This window comes from Rhipicephalus microplus, chromosome 4 (genome assembly GCF_043290135.1).
Source record: "Rhipicephalus microplus isolate Deutch F79 chromosome 4, USDA_Rmic, whole genome shotgun sequence".
Lineage (NCBI taxonomy): Eukaryota > Metazoa > Arthropoda > Arachnida > Ixodida > Ixodidae > Rhipicephalus > Rhipicephalus microplus.
This window is the reverse complement of record NC_134703.1, coordinates 204,649,386-204,665,305: the sequence shown is the minus strand read 5'-3', so window position 1 is coordinate 204,665,305 and position 15,920 is coordinate 204,649,386. Positions and strand designations below refer to the sequence as shown.

Sequence of the window (15,920 nt, the reverse complement as noted above, 5' to 3'; positions counted from 1 at the left end):
GGAGGTTTGAGCACTCCCATGAGCGGTGTGTCGCTTTTTTTTCTTTGCGCTGATAGCTTTGGAAAAATGTTCTGAGGGTGATGAGAGTGGAGCACGACTACCTCCGTGAAGCAATTGGCTAGCGCGTTCGGCTGTTAACCAAAAGGTTTGAGTTTCGAGCCCTCCCGAGAGTGGTGTGCCTCTTTTTTTTCTGCATGCTGATAACTTTGGAGAAATTGTCGGACCGTGGTGATAGTGGAGCACGGCTGTCTCCGTGGCGCATTAGGCTAGCGCGATTGGCTGTTTACCGAAAGGTTGGAGGTTCGAACCCTCCCGGGTGTGGTGTGTCACTTTTTTTCTTTGCGCTGATACATTTGCAGAAATGCTCTGACCGTGCTAAGAGTGGAGCATGACTATTTCCGTGGCACAATTGGCTAGCGTGTTCGGCTGTTAACCAGAAGGTTGGAGGTTCGATATCTTTGGAGAAATGTTTTCACGGTGGTGACAGTGGAGCATGATTATCTCTGTGGCGCAATCGGCTAGCGTTTTCGGCTGTTAACCAGAAGGTTGGAGGTGCGAGCCCTCCCGAGAGCGGTGTGTCTCTTTTTTTCTTCGCGCTGATAGCTTTGCAAAAATGTTCTGATCGTGGTGAGAGTGGGGCACGACTGTCTCCGTGGCGCTATTGGCTAGCGCAATCGGCTGTCAACCGAAAGGTTGGATGTTCGAGCCCTCCCGGGAGAGGTGTGTCGCTTTTTTCTTTGCGCTGACAGCTATGAAGAAATGTTTCGACAGTGGTGAGAGTGGAGCACGAGTTTCTCCGTGGCAGAGTTGGCTAGCGCGTTTGGCTGGTAAACGAAAAGTTGGATGTTCGAGCCCTCCCGGTAGAGGTGTGTCGCATTTTTCTTGCGCTGACAGCTATGGAGAAATGTTTCGATGGTGGTGAGAGTGGAGCACGATTGTCTCCGTGGCAAAATTGGCTAGCGCAATTAGCTGTTAACCGAAAGGTTGGATGTTCGAGCCCTCCCGGCGTCGGTGTGTCGCTTTTTTTCTACGCGCCGATAGCTTTGGAGAAATGTTCTGATCGTGGTGAGAGTGGGGCACGACTGTCTCCGTGGCGCTATTGGCTAGCGCGTTCGGCTGTTAACCGAAAGGTTTGAAAGGTTTCAACAACAAGCCCACATAGCCTCTCTTGTCGAAAGGTTGGAGGTTCGAGCACTCCCGGGAGAGCTGTGTCGCTTTTTTGCGGTGACAGCTATGGAGAAATGTTCCGACGGTGGTGAGAGTGGAGCACGACTGTCTCCGTGGCGCATATGGCTAGCGCAATTGGCGGTTAACCAAAAGGTTGGAGGTTCGAGCCCTCTCGGGAACGGTGTGTCGCTTTTTTTATTTTCGCTGATACCTTTGGGGAAATGTCCTGACGGTGGTGAGAGGGGAGCACGACTGTCTCTGTGGCGCAATTGGCTAGCGCGTTTGCCTGTCAACCAAAAGGTTGGAGGTTCGAACCCTCCCATGAGCGGTGTGTCTCTTTTTTTTTGCGCTGATACCTTTGGAAAAATGTTCTGAGGGTGGTGAGAGTGGAGCACGACTATCTCCATGGCGCATTTGGCTAGCGCAATCGGGAGTTTACCGGAAGGTTGGAGGTTTTAGCCCTCCCGGGAGCGGTGTGTCACTTTTTTTCTTTGCGCTGATACATTTGCAGAAATGCTCTGACCGTGCTGAGAGTGGAGCACGACTATCTCCTTGGCGCAATCCACTAGCGTTTTCGGCTGTTAACCAGAAGGTTGGAGGTTCGAACCCTCCCGAGAGCGGTGTGTCTCTTTTTTCTTTGCGCTGACCGCTGTGGAGAAATGTTCTGACGGTGGTGAAAGTAGAGCACGACTGTCTACGTGGCGCATTTGGCTAGCGCGATCGGCTGTTTACCGAAAGGTTGGAGGTTCGAGCCCTCCCGGGAGCAGTGTGTCGCTTTTTTTCTTTGCGCTGATAGCTTTGGAGAAACGTTCTGAAGATGGTGAGAGTGGAGCACGACTGTCTCCATGGCGCAATTGGCTAGCGCGTTCGGCTGTTAACCAAAAGGTTTGAAACGTTTCACCAACCAGCTCACATCGCCACTCTTGTCGAAAGGTTGGAGGTTCGCGCACTCCCGGAAGAGCTGTGTCGCTTTTTTTCGCGGTGACAGCTATGGAGAAATGTTCCGACGGTTGTGAGAGTGGAGCACGACTGTCTCCGTGGCGCATTTGGCTAGCGCGATCGGCGGTTAACCGAAAGGTTGGAGGTTCGAGCCCTCCCGGGAGCGGGGTGTCACTTTTTTTCTTTGCGCTGGTACCTTTGGAGAAATGCTCTCACCGTGGTGAGAGTGGAGAACGACTGTCTTCCTGGCGCAATTGGCTAGCGCGTTCGGTTGTTAACCGAAAGGCTGGAGGTTCGAGCCCTCCTGGGAGCATTGTGTCGCTTTATTTGTTCGCCCTGATAGCTTTGGAGAAATGTTCTGACCGTGGTGAGAGTGAGAATGACTGTCTCCGTAGCACAATTGGCTAGCGCGTTCGGCTGTTAACCGAAACGTTTGAGGTTCGAGCCCTCCCGGGAACGGTGTGTCGCTTTTTTTCTTTGCGCTAATACCTTAGAGGAATGGTATGACCATGGAAAGAGTAGTGCACCACTGTCTCCTTGGCACAATTGGCTAGCGCGATCGGCTGTTAACCGAAAGGTTTGAAACATTTCACCAACAAGCTCACATCGCCATCCTTGTCGAAAGGTTGGAGGTTCGAGCACTCCCGGAAGAGCTGTGTCGCTGTTTTTCGCGGTGACAGCTATTTAGAAATATTCTGACCGTAGTGAGAGTGAGAATGACTGTCTCCGTAGCGCAATTGGCTAGCGCATTCGGCTGTGAACAGAAAGGTTCGAGGTTCGAGCCCTCCTGGGAGCGGTGTGTCGCTTTTTTTCCTTCGTGCTGATAGCTTTGGAGAAACGTTCTGAAGGTGGTGAGAGTGGAGCACGACTGTCTCCATGGCGCAATTGGCTAGCGCGTTCGGCTGTTAACCAAAAGGTTTGAAACGTTTCTCCAACCAGCTCACATCGCCACTCTTGTCGAAAGGTTGGAGGTTCGCGCACTTCCGCAAGAGCTTTGTCGCTTTTTTTCGCGGTGACAGCTATGGGGAAATGTTCCGACGGTGGTGAGAGTGGAGCACGACTGTCTCCGTGGCGCATTTGGCTAGCGCAATCGGTGGTTAACCGAAAGGTTGGAGGTTCGAGCCCTCCCGGGAGCGGCGTGTCACTTTTTTTATTGAGCTGATACCTTTGGAAAAATGTTCTGAGGGTGGTGAGAGTGGAGCACGACTATCTCCTTGGCGCAATTGGCTAGCGCGTTCAACTCTTAAGCAAAAGCTTGGAGGTTCGCGCACTCCCGGAAGAGCTGTGTCGCTTTTTTTCGCGGTGACAGCTATGGAGAAATGTTGCGACGGTGGTGAGAGTGGAGCACGACTGTCTCCGTGGCGCATTTGGCTAGCTCAATTGGCGGTTAATAGAAAGGTTGGAGGTTCGAGCCCTCCCGGGAGCGGCGTGTCACTATTTTTATTGAGCTGATACCTATGGAGAAATGCTCTAACCGTGGTGAGAGTGGAGAACGACTGTCTCCGTGGCACAATTGGCTAGCGCGTTCGGTTGTTAACCGAAAGACTGGAGGTTTGAGCCCTCCTGGGAGCAATGTGTCGCTTTATTTGTTCGCCCTGATAGCTTTGGAGAAATGTTCTGACCGTGGTGAGAGTGAGAATGACTGTCTCCGTAGCACAATTGGCTAGCGCGTTCGGCTGTTAACCGAAAGGTTTGAGGTTAAAGCCCTTCCGGGAACGGTGTGTCGCTTTTTATCTTTTGCGCTGATACCTTAGAGGAATGGTATGACCATGGTAAGAGTAGTGCACGACTTTCTCCTTGGCACACTTGGCTAGCGCGATCGGCTGTTAACCTAAAGGTTGGAGGTTCGAGCACTCCCACGAGCGGTGTGTCGCTTTTTTTTTCTTTGTGCTGATAGCTTTGGAGAAATGTTCTGACAGTGGTGAGAGTGGAGCACGACTACCTCCGTGGCGCAATTGGCTAGCGCGTTCGGCTGTTAACCAAAAGGTTGGAGGTTCGAGCCCTCCCAGGAGCAGTGTGTCTCTTTTTTCTTTGCGCTGACAGCTGTGGAGAAATGTTCTGATGGTGGTGAGAGTAGAGCACAACTGTCTACGTGGCGCATTTGGCTAGTGCGATCGGCTGTTTACCAAAAGGTTGGAGGTTCGAGCCCTCCCGGGAGCAGTGTGTCACTTTTTTTCTTTGCGCTGATACATTTGCAGAAATGCTCTGACCGTGCTGAGAGTGGAGCATGACTATCTCCGTGGCGCGATTGGCTAGTGTGTTCGGCTGTTAACTGAAAGTTTGGAGGTTTCAGCCTTCCCGGGAGCAGTGTGTCGCTTTTTTTCTTTACGCTGATTGCTTTGGAGAAACGTTCTGAACGTGGTGAGAGTGAAGCACGACTGTCTCCATGGCGCAATTGGCTAGCGCGTTCGGCTGTTAACCGAAAGGTTTGAAACGTTTCACCAACAAGCTCACATCGCCACTCTTGTCAAATGGTTGGAGGTTCGAGCACTCCCGGAAGAGCTGTGTCGCTGTTTTTCGCGGTGACTGCTATGGAGAAATGTTCCCACGGTTGTGAGAGTGGAGCACGACTGTCTCCGTGGCGGATTTGGCTAGCGCAATCGGCTGTTAACCGAAAGGTTTGAGGTTCGAGCCCTCCCGGGAACGGTGTGTCGCTTTTTTTCTTTGCGCTGATACCTTAGAGGAATGGTATGACCATGGTAAGAGTAGTGCACCACTGTCTCCTTGGCACAATTGGCTAGCGCGATCGGCTGTTAACCGAAAGGTTTGAAACTGCAGTGCCATCATCACCATCATCATTTTTCCATCACCGCGCCGCGTCTCTCGCGCAGCTGGCGCTAGCTCGAGCTGCGCGAGAATTAGAACGAGCTCACGCACCTGGCGCGTCGGACGTGGACAGCCACCGCGGCTCCTCTTCAGGCGTGCAATAAAGTGGCGAGATCAGCACGGCCCCGGCGGCCGCCTTCGACGCCGTCTCACGTCTCTCTTCTCTCGCCGCTACATTGGTGACCCGGAGAACACGCCCTTCGCCGAACGGCCCGCTGCCATGTTCCCGCAACTCTGCCCGCCAGTGCCGCCGTTCCAATCGACCTACCCCAAGGTATGGTTCATGCAGCTCGATGCCGTTCTGGCGGTGAATGGCGTCACGGACCAGCCGCTGATGCACGCCATTCTTCATGACGCCCTTCCGGTAGAGTTGCGTCATCTCGCTGCCACTTCAAGCACCAGCCCGCAGCCTTATGATGCCCTCTGCACTGCGGTGCTCGCCCGCAATGGCCTCACGTACCAACCGCTTCCAGGGGCCCGCGACTTTGGGGTTGTCACTGCGTCGCAACGTGTGCTACCAACCGTGGCCCCACCAGACTCCATGACGGCCACTTTGCCGCCCGCCTCGGAGCCTAGCACAGGGGACCTTTCACCCGTTATTGACCTCCCGACTTCCTCTCGTCTGGCCACTAGCGACGCGTGTCCCGCGTACGAACTGCCTACACCATCTGTCGAGCCAACTGAACTATCTACGACATCTGTCGAGCCCACTGAACTGTCTCCGACCCCTGTCGAGCCAACTGAAGTGCCTACGACATCTGTGGAGCCAACTCAACTGCCTACGACATCTGTGGAGCCAACTCAACTGCCTACGACGTATGACCAGCCAACAGAACTGTCTATGACGTCTGTCAAGTCAACCGACCTAACTACAACCACTGTGGAGCCAACTGAAAGCATGGGAACAAGCACTGCCACCAGTCCACCAGCGTCGAATACCTCGACAGTGACTGAGGCGACAACTGAACCCGTCTTTCCTGCACAGCCTCCCATGACGCCAATTCCCGTGGTCCGCGTATTCGGCACGGCGACGAACGAGTCGCAGCCGCTGCCTGCGGACGGCGTATGTGACTACACCTTCTGCGACGGCCTCTACGACACGGGCCCGTTTGACACGCTTTACAGCCCGCACTTTAGTGCACCAGTTGGGCACGTTCTCAGTCACGCGTCGCTTCACAGCGTCACTGAGTACGGCCTCTCTTTCGCCTACAGAAACGCATCACAAGTGGCGCGAGACCTCGTAATTTCAGAGGTGTTTTCCACGATTGAAGACCTCTGGGACCGAGCCATCCGTCATTACGGATTTCTTTCCATCGAGCGCTAACTTCTTCGTCCACTGCGCAACTCTCAGTGTCGCCCACCAGAGACCCACTGGTTCCCGATGGTCACTACACGTTGACAAACTGGACTTGCCAAAGGAACACTTTATGGACTGCCGTTCATGTACATAGCATTTGTCGCCCTCTTTCTTTTTTTTATATGCCTTCAAATCGCGCAAAGCGCTGGGGGGGGAGCCCTGCAGTGCCATCATCACCATCATCATTTTTTCCATCACGGCGCCGCGTCTCTCGCGCAGCTGGCGCTAGCTCGAGCTGCGCGAGAATTAGAACGAGCTCACGCACCTGGCGCGTCGGACGTGGACAGCCACCGCGGCTCCTCTTCAGGCGTGCAATAAAGTGGCGAGATCAGCACGGCCCCGGCGGCCGCCTTCGACGCCGTCTCACGTCTCTCTTCTCTCGCCGCTACAAAACATTTCACCAACAAGCTCACATCGCCACCCTTGTCGAAAGGTTGGAGGTACGAGCACTCCCGGAAGAGCTGTGTCGCTGTTTTTCGCGGTGACAGCTATTTAGAATTATTCTGACCGTAGTGAGAGTGAGAATGACTGTCTCCGTAGCGCAATTGGCTAGCGCATTCGGCTGTGAACAGAAAGGTTCGAGGTTCGAGCCCTCCTGGGAGCGGTGTGTCGCTTTTTTTCCTTCGTGCTGATAGCTTTGGAGAAACGTTCTGAAGGTGGTGAGAGTGGAGCACGACTGTCTCCATGGCGCAATTGGCTAGCGCGTTCGGCTGTTAACCAAAAGGTTTGAAACGTTTCACCAACCAGCTCACATCGCCACTCTTGTCGAAAGGTTGGAGGTTCGCGCACTCCCGGAAGAGCTGTGTCGCTTTTTTTCGCGGTGACAGCTATGGAGAAATGTTCCGACGGTGGTGAGAGTGGAGCACGACTGTCTCCGTGGCGCATTTGGCTAGCGCAATCGGCGGTTAACCGAAAGGTTGGAGGTTCGAGCCCTCCCGGGAGCGGCGTGTCACTTTTTTTTATTGAGCTGATACCTTTGGAAAAATGTTCTGAGGGTAGTGAGAGTGGAGCACGACTATCTCCTTGGCGCAATTGGCTAGCGCGTTCAACTCTTAAGCAAAAGGTTGGAGGTTCGAGCCCTCCCGAAATCGATGTGTCTCTCTTTTCTTTGCGCTGACCGCTGTGGAGAAATGTTCTGACAGTGGTGAGAGTAGAGCACGACTGTCTACGTGGCGCATTTGGCTAGCGTGATCGGCTGTTTACCGAAAGGTTGGAGGTTCGAGCCCTCCCGGGAGCAGTGTGTCGCTTTTTTTCTTTGCGCTGATAGCTTTGGAGAAACGTTCTGAAGGTGGTGAGAGTGGAGCACGACTGTCTCCATGGCGCAATTGGCTAGCGCGTTCGGCTGTTAACCAAAAGGTTTGAAACGTTTCACCAACCAGCTCACATCGCCACTCTTGTCGAAAGCTTGGAGGTTCGCGCACTCCCGGAAGAGCTGTGTCGCTTTTTTTCGCGGTGACAGCTATGGAGAAATGTTCCGACGGTTGTGAGAGTGGAGCACGACTGTCTACGTGGCGCATTTGGCTAGCGCAATCGGCGGTTAACCGAAAGGTTGGAGGTTCGAGCCCTCCCGGGAGCGGGGTGTCACTTTTTTTCTTTGCGCTGGTACCTTTGGAGAAATGCTCTCACCGTGGTGAGAGTGGAGAACGACTGTCTTCGTGGCGCAATTGGCTAGCGCGTTCGGTTGTTAACCGAAAGACTGGAGGTTTGAGCCCTCCTGGGAGCAATGTGTCGCTTTATTTGTTCGCCCTGATAGCTTTGGAGAATTGTTCTGACCGTGGTGAGAGTGAGAATGACTGTCTCCGTAGCACAATTGGCTAGCGCGTTCGGCTGTTATCCGAAAGGTTTCAGGTTAAAACCCTTCCGGGGACGGTGTGTCGCTTTTTTCTTTTGCGCTGATACCTTAGAGGAATGGTATCACCATGGTAAGAGTAGTGCACGACTTTCTCCTTGGCACACTTGCCTAGCGCGATCGGCTGTTAACCAAAAGGTTGGAGGTTCGAGCACTCCCATGAGCGGTGTGTCGCTTTTTTTCTTTGTGCTGATAGCTTTGGAGAAATGTTCTGACAGTGGTGAGAGTGAAGCACGACTATCTCCATGCGCAATTGACTAGCGCGTTGGGCTGTTAACCAAAAGGTTGGAGGTTCAAACCCACCCATGAGCAGTGTGTCTCTTTTTTTCTTTGCGCTGATACCTTTGGAAAAATGTTCTGAGGGTGGTGAGAGTGCAGCACGACTACCTCCGTGGGGCAATGGGCTAGCGCGTTCGGCTGTTAACCGAAAGGTTGGAGGTTCGAGCCCTCCCGGGAGCGGGGTGTCACTTTTTTTGTTCTGATACCTATGGAGAAATGCTCTAACCGTGGTGAGAGTGGAGAACGACTGTCTCCGTGGCGCAATTGGCTAGTGCGTTCGGTTGTTAACCGAAAGGCTGGAGGTTTGAACCCTCCCGGGAGCGATGGATCGCTTTTTTTCTTTTGCGCTGATACTTTAGAGGAATGGTATGACCATGGTAAGAGTAGTGCACGACTTTCTCCTTGGCACACTTGGCTAGCGCGATCGGCTGTTAACCAAAAGGTTGGAGGTTCGAGCACTCCCATGAGCGGTGTGTCGCTTTTTTTTTCTTTGTGTAGATAGCTTTGGAAAAATGTTCTGACAGTGGTGAGAGTGAAGCACGACTATCTCCGTGGCGGAATTGGCTAGCACATTCGGGTGTTAACCAAAAGATTGGAGGTTCGAGCCCTCCCGAGAGCGGTGTGTATCTTTTTTTCTTGGCGCTGACAGCTATGGAGAAATGTTCCGACGGTGGTGAGAGTTGAGCAAGACTGTCTCCGTGCGCAATTGGCTAGCTCGATCGGCTGTTAACCAAAACGTTCGAGGTTCTACCCCTCCCGGGAGCGGTGTGTCAGTTTTTTTCTTTGCGCTGATATCTTTGGAGAAATGTTCTGACCGTGGTGAGAGTGAGCAAGACTGTCTCCGTGCCCAATTGGCTAGCGCGATCGGCTGTTAACCGAAAGTTTGAAGGTTCGAGCCCTCCCGAGAGCGGTGTGTCTCTTTTCTTTTCTTTATGCTGATAACTTTGGAGAAATGGTCGGACCGTGGTGATAGTGGAGCACGGCTGTCTCCGTGGTGCTATTGGCTAGCGCGATCGGCTGTTAACCGAAAGGTTGGAAGTTCGAGCCCTCCTGGGAGCGGTGTGTCGTTTTTTTTTATTTGCGCTGATAGCTCTGGAGAAATAATCTGAAAGTGGTGAGAGTGGAGCAAGACTGTCTCCTTGGCGCAATTGGCTAGCGCGATTGGCTGGTAACCAAAAGTTTGGAGGTTCGAGCCCTCCCTGGAGTGGTGTGTCGCTTTTTTTTTTCTTTGTGCTGATAGCTTTGGAGAAATCTTCTGATGGTGGTGAGAGTGGAGCACGACTATCTCCGTGGCGCAATTGGCTAGCACATTCAGCTGTTAACCAAAAGGTTGGAGGTTCCAGCCCTCCCGAGAGCGGTGTGTCTCTTTTTTTTCTTCGCACTGATAGGTTTGGAGAAATGGTCTGACTGTGGTGAGAGTGGAGCACGGGTATCTCCGTGGCGCTATTGGCCAGGGCGTTCAGCTGTTAAGCAAAAGGTTGGAGGTTCGAGCCCTCCCGAGAGCGGTGTGTCTCTTTTTTCTTTGCGCTGACAGCTGTGGAGAAATGTTCTGACGGTGGTGAGAGTAGAGCACGACTGTCTACGTGGCGCAATTGGCTAGCGCGTTGGTCTGTTAACCAAAACGTTGAAGGTTCGAACCCTCCCATGAGCGGTGTGTCTCTTATTTTCTTCGCGCTGATACAGTTGCAGAAATGCTCTGACCGTGCTGAGAGTGGAGCATAACTATCTCCGTGGCCCAATTGGCTAGCGTGTTTGGCTGTTAACTGAAAGTTTGGAGGTTCCAGCCTTCCCGTGATCAGTGTGTCGCTTTTTTTGCGCTGATAGCTTTGGAGAAACGTTCTGAAGGTGGTGAGAGTGGAGCACGACTGTCTCCATGGCGCAATTGGCTAGCGTGTTCGGCTGTTAACCGAAAGGTTTGAAACGTTTCACCAACAAGCTCACATCGCCAGTCTTTTCGAAAGGTTGGAGGTTTGAGCACTCCCGGAAGAGCTGTGTCGCTTTTTTTCGCGGTGACAGCTATGGAGATATGTTCCGATGGTGGTGAGAGTGGAGCACGACTGTCTCCGTGGCGCATTTGGCTAGCGCAATCGGCGGTTAACCGAAAGGTTGGAGGTTTGAACCCTCCCGGGAGCAGGGTGTCACTTCTTTTCTTTGTGCTGATACCTTTGGAGAAATGCTCTAACCGTGGTGAGAGTGGAGCACGACTGTCTTCGTGGCGCAATTGGCTAGCGCGTTTGATGCTTAACCGAAAGGCTTGAGGTTCGAGCCCTCCTGGGAGCGGTGTGTCGCTTTATTTGTTCGCCCTGATAGCTTTGGAGAAATGTTCTGACCGTGCTGAGAGTGCAGCACGACTGTCTCCGTAGCACAATTGGCTAGCGCGATTGGCTGTTAACCGAAAGGTTGGAGGTTTGAGCCCTCCCGGGAGCGGTGTATCGCTTTTTTTCTTTGCGCTGATACCTTTGAGGAATGGTATGACCATGGTAAGAGTAGTGCACGACTGTCTCCTTGGCACAATTGGCTAGCGCGATCGGCTGTTAACCAAAAGGTTGGAGGTTCGAGCACCCCATGAGCGGTGTGTCGCTTTTTTTCTTTGTGCTGATAGCTTTGGAGAAGTGTTCTGCCAGTGGTGAGAGTGCAACACGACTATCTCCATGGCGCAATTGGCTAGCGCGATCGGCTGTCAACCGAAAGCTTGAAGGTTCGAGGCCTCCCGAGAGTGGTGTGTCGTTTTTTTCAATTGTGCTGATAGCTTTGGGGAAATGTTCGGACGGTGGTGAGAGTGGAGCACGACTGTCTCCGTGGCAAAATTGGCTAGCGCAATTAGCTGTTAACCGATAGAATGGAGGTTCGAGCACTCCCGAGAGCGGTGTGTCTCTTTTCTTTTCTTAATGCTGATAACTTTGGAGAAATGGTCTCACAGTGGTGAGAGTGGGGCACGTCTGTCTCCGTGGCGCTATTGGCTAGCGCCATCGGCTGTTAACCGAAAGGTTGGAGGTTCGAGGCCTCCCGGGAGCGGTGTGTCGTTTTTTTTATTTGAGCTGATAGCTTTGGGGAAATGTTCTGACGGTGATGAGAGTGGAGCACGAGTTTCTCCGTGGCAGAGTTGGCTAGCGCGTTTGGCTGTTAAACGAAAAGTTGGATGTTCGAGCCCTCCCAGCAAAGGTGTCGCGCTTTTTTCTTTGCGCTGACAGCTATGGAGAAATGTTTCGACGGTGGAGAGAGTGGAGCACGACTGTCTCTGTGGCGCATTTGGCTAGCGCAATTGGCAGTTAACCGAAAGGTTGGAGGTTCGAGCCGTCTCGGGAGCGGTTTGTCACTTTTTGTCTTTGCGCTGATACCTTTGGAGAAATGTTCTGACCGTAGTGAGAGTGAGAATGACTGTCTCCGTAGCGCAACTGGCTAGCGCGTTCGGTTGTCAACCGAAAGGTTTGAGGTTCGAGCCCTCCCGGGAACGGTGTGTCGCTTTTTTTTATTTGCGCTGATACCTTTGGGGAAATGTTCTGACGGTGGTGAGAGTGGAGCACGACTGTCTTCGTGCGCAATTGACTAGCGCGATCGGCTGTTAACCGAAAAGTTGGAGGTTTAAGCCCTCCCCGGAGCGGTGTATCGCATTTTTTCTTTGCGCTGATACATTTGAGGAATGTTATGACCATGGTAAGAGTAGTGCACGACTGTCTCCTTGGCACAATTGGCTAGCGCGATCGGCTGTTAACCAAAAGGTTGGAGGTTTGAGCACTCCCATGAGCGGTGTGTCGCTTTTTTTTCTTTGCGCTGATAGCTTTGGAAAAATGTTCTGAGGGTGATGAGAGTGGAGCACGACTACCTCCGTGAAGCAATTGGCTAGCGCGTTCGGCTGTTAACCAAAAGGTTTGAGTTTCGAGCCCTCCCGAGAGTGGTGTGTCTCTTTTTTTTCTGCATGCTGATAACTTTGGAGAAATTGTCGGACCGTGGTGATAGTGGAGCACGGCTGTCTCCGTGGCGCATTAGGCTAGCGCGATTGGCTGTTTACCGAAAGGTTGGAGGTTCGAACCCTCCCGGGTGTGGTGTGTCACTTTTTTTCTTTGCGCTGATACATTTGCAGAAATGCTCTGACCGTGCTAAGAGTGGAGCATGACTATTTCCGTGGCACAATTGGCTAGCGTGTTCGGCTGTTAACCAGAAGGTTGGAGGTTCGATATCTTTGGAGAAATGTTTTCACGGTGGTGACAGTGGAGCATGATTATCTCTGTGGCGAAATCGGCTAGCGTTTTCGGCTGTTAACCAGAAGGTTGGAGGTGCGAGCCCTCCCGAGAGCGGTGTGTCTCTTTTTTTCTTCGCGCTGATAGCTTTGCAAAAATGTTCTGATCGTGGTGAGAGTGGGGCACGACTGTCTCCGTGGCGCTATTGGCTAGCGCAATCGGCTGTCAACCGAAAGGTTGGATGTTCGAGCCCTCCCGGGAGAGGTGTGTCGCTTTTTTCTTTGCGCTGACAGCTATGAAGAAATGTTTCGACAGTGGTGAGAGTGGAGCACGAGTTTCTCCGTGGCAGAGTTGGCTAGCGCGTTTGGCTGTTAAACGAAAAGTTGGATGTTCGAGCCCTCCCGGTAGAGGTGTGTCGCATTTTTCTTGCGCTGACAGCTATGGAGAAATGTTTCGATGGTGGTGAGAGTGGAGCACGATTGTCTCCGTGGCAAAATTGGCTAGCGCAATTAGCTGTTAAACGAAAAGTTGGATGTTCGAGCCCTCCCGGTAGAGGTGTGTCGCATTTTTCTTGCGCTGACAGCTATGGAGAAATGTTTCGATGGTGGTGAGAGTGGAGCACGATTGTCTCCGTGGCAAAATTGGCTAGCGCAATTAGCTGTTAACCGAAAGGTTGGATGTTCGAGCCCTCCCGGCGTCGGTGTGTCGCTTTTTTTCTACGCGCCGATAGCTTTGGAGAAATGTTCTGATCGTGGTGAGAGTGGGGCACGACTGTCTCCGTGGCGCTATTGGCTAGCGCGTTCGGCTGTTAACCGAAAGGTTTGAAAGGTTTCAACAACAAGCCCACATAGCCTCTCTTGTCGAAAGGTTGGAGGTTCGAGCACTCCCGGGAGAGCTGTGTCGCTTTTTTGCGGTGACAGCTATGGAGAAATGTTCCGACGGTGGTGAGAGTGGAGCACGACTGTCTCCGTGGCGCATATGGCTAGCGCAATTGGCGGTTAACCAAAAGGTTGGAGGTTCGAGCCCTCTCGGGAACGGTGTGTCGCTTTTTTTATTTTCGCTGATACCTTTGGGGAAATGTCCTGACGGTGCTGAGAGGGGAGCACGACTGTCTCTGTGGCGCAATTGGCTAGCGCGTTTGCCTGTCAACCAAAAGGTTGGAGGTTCGAACCCTCCCATGAGCGGTGTGTCTCTTTTTTTTTGCGCTGATACCTTTGGAAAAATGTTCTGAGGGTGGTGAGAGTGGAGCACGACTATCTCCATGGCGCATTTGGCTAGCGCAATCGGGAGTTTACCGGAAGGTTGGAGGTTTTAGCCCTCCCGGGAGCGGTGTGTCACTTTTTTTCTTTGCGCTGATACATTTGCAGAAATGCTCTGACCGTGCTGAGAGTGGAGCACGACTATCTCCTTGGCGCAATCCACTAGCGTTTTCGGCTGTTAACCAGAAGGTTGGAGGTTCGAACCCTCCCGAGAGCGGTGTGTCTCTTTTTTCTTTGCGCTGACCGCTGTGGAGAAATGTTCTGACGGTGGTGAAAGTAGAGCACGACTGTCTACGTGGCGCATTTGGCTAGCGCGATCGGCTGTTTACCGAAAGGTTGGAGGTTCGAGCCCTCCCGGGAGCAGTGTGTCGCTTTTTTTCTTTGCGCTGATAGCTTTGGAGAAACGTTCTGAAGATGGTGAGAGTGGAGCACGACTGTCTCCATGGCGCAATTGGCCAGCGCGTTCGGCTGTTAACCAAAAGGTTTGAAACGTTTCACCAACCAGCTCACATCGCCACTCTTGTCGAAAGGTTGGAGGTTCGCGCACTCCCGGAAGAGCTGTGTCGCTTTTTTTCGCGGAGACAGCTATGGAGAAATGTTCCGACGGTTGTGAGAGTGGAGCACGACTGTCTCCGTGGCGCATTTGGCTAGCGCAATCGGCGGTTAACCGAAAGGTTGGAGGTTCGAGCCCTCCCGGGAGCGGGGTGTCACTTTTTTTCTTTGCGCTGGTACCTTTGGAGAAATGCTCTCACCGTGGTGAGAGTGGAGAACGACTGTCTTCCTGGCGCAATTGGCTAGCGCGTTCGGTTGTTAACCGAAAGGCTGGAGGTTCGAGCCCTCCTGGGAGCAGTGTGTCGCTTTATTTGTTCGCCCTGATAGCTTTGGAGAAATGTTCTGACCGTGGTGAGAGTGAGAATGACTGTCTCCGTAGCACAATTGGCTAGCGCGTTCGGCTGTTAACCGAAAGGTTTGAGGTTCGAGCCCTCCCGGGAACGGTGTGTCGCTTTTTTTCTTTGCGCTAATACCTTAGAGGAATGGTATGACCATGGAAAGAGTAGTGCACCACTGTCTCCTTGGCACAATTGGCTAGCGCGATCGGCTGTTAACCGAAAGGTTTGAAACATTTCACCAACAAGCTCACATCGCCACCCTTGTCGAAAGGTTGGAGGTTCGAGCACTCCCGGAAGAGCTGTGTCGCTGTTTTTCGCGGTGACAGCTATTTAGAAATATTCTGACCGTAGTGAGAGTGAGAATGACTGTCTCCGTAGCGCAATTGGCTAGCGCATTCGGCTGTGAACAGAAAGGTTCGAGGTTCGAGCCCTCCTGGGAGCGGTGTGTCGCTTTTTTTCCTTCGTGCTGATAGCTTTGGAGAAACGTTCTGAAGGTGGTGAGAGTGGAGCACGACTGTCTCCATGGCGCAATTGGCTAGCGCGTTCGGCTGTTAACCAAAAGGTTTGAAACGTTTCTCCAACCAGCTCACATCGCCACTCTTGTCGAAAGGTTGGAGGTTCGCGCACTTCCGCAAGAGCTTTGTCGCTTTTTTTCGCGGTGACAGCTATGGGGAAATGTTCCGACGGTGGTGAGAGTGGAGCACGACTGTCTCCGTGGCGCATTTGGCTAGCGCAATCGGCGGTTAACCGAAAGGTTGGAGGTTCGAGCCCTCCCGGGAGCGGCGTGTCACTTTTTTTATTGAGCTGATACCTTTGGAAAAATGTTCTGAGGGTGGTGAGAGTGGAGCACGACTATCTCCTTGGCGCAATTGGCTAGCGCGTTCAACTCTTAAGCAAAAGCTTGGAGGTTCGCGCACTCCCGGAAGAGCTGTGTCGCTTTTTTTCGCGGTGACAGCTATGGAGAAATGTTGCGACGGTGATGAGAGTGGAGCACGACTGTCTCCGTGGCGCATTTGGCTAGCGCAATCGGCGGTTAATAGAAAGGTTGGAGGTTCGAGCCCTCCCGGGAGCGGCGTGTCACTATTTTTATTGAGCTGATACCTATGGAGAAATGCTCTAACCGTGGTGAGAGTGGAGAACGACTGTCTCCGTGGCACAATTGGCTAGCGCGTTCGG

At 52.7% G+C, this 15,920-nt stretch overlaps 1 non-coding gene across 1 annotated transcript; it reads left to right on the top strand.

Moving 5' to 3' along the window:
- The first annotated feature begins 11,797 nt into the window (after positions 1–11,797).
- TRNAD-GUC (transfer RNA aspartic acid (anticodon GUC)) lies at positions 11,798–11,871 on the top strand. Its single transcript has one exon. It is a non-coding gene; the product is annotated as a tRNA-Asp (tRNA).
- The last annotated feature ends 4,049 nt before the right edge of the window (positions 11,872–15,920 follow it).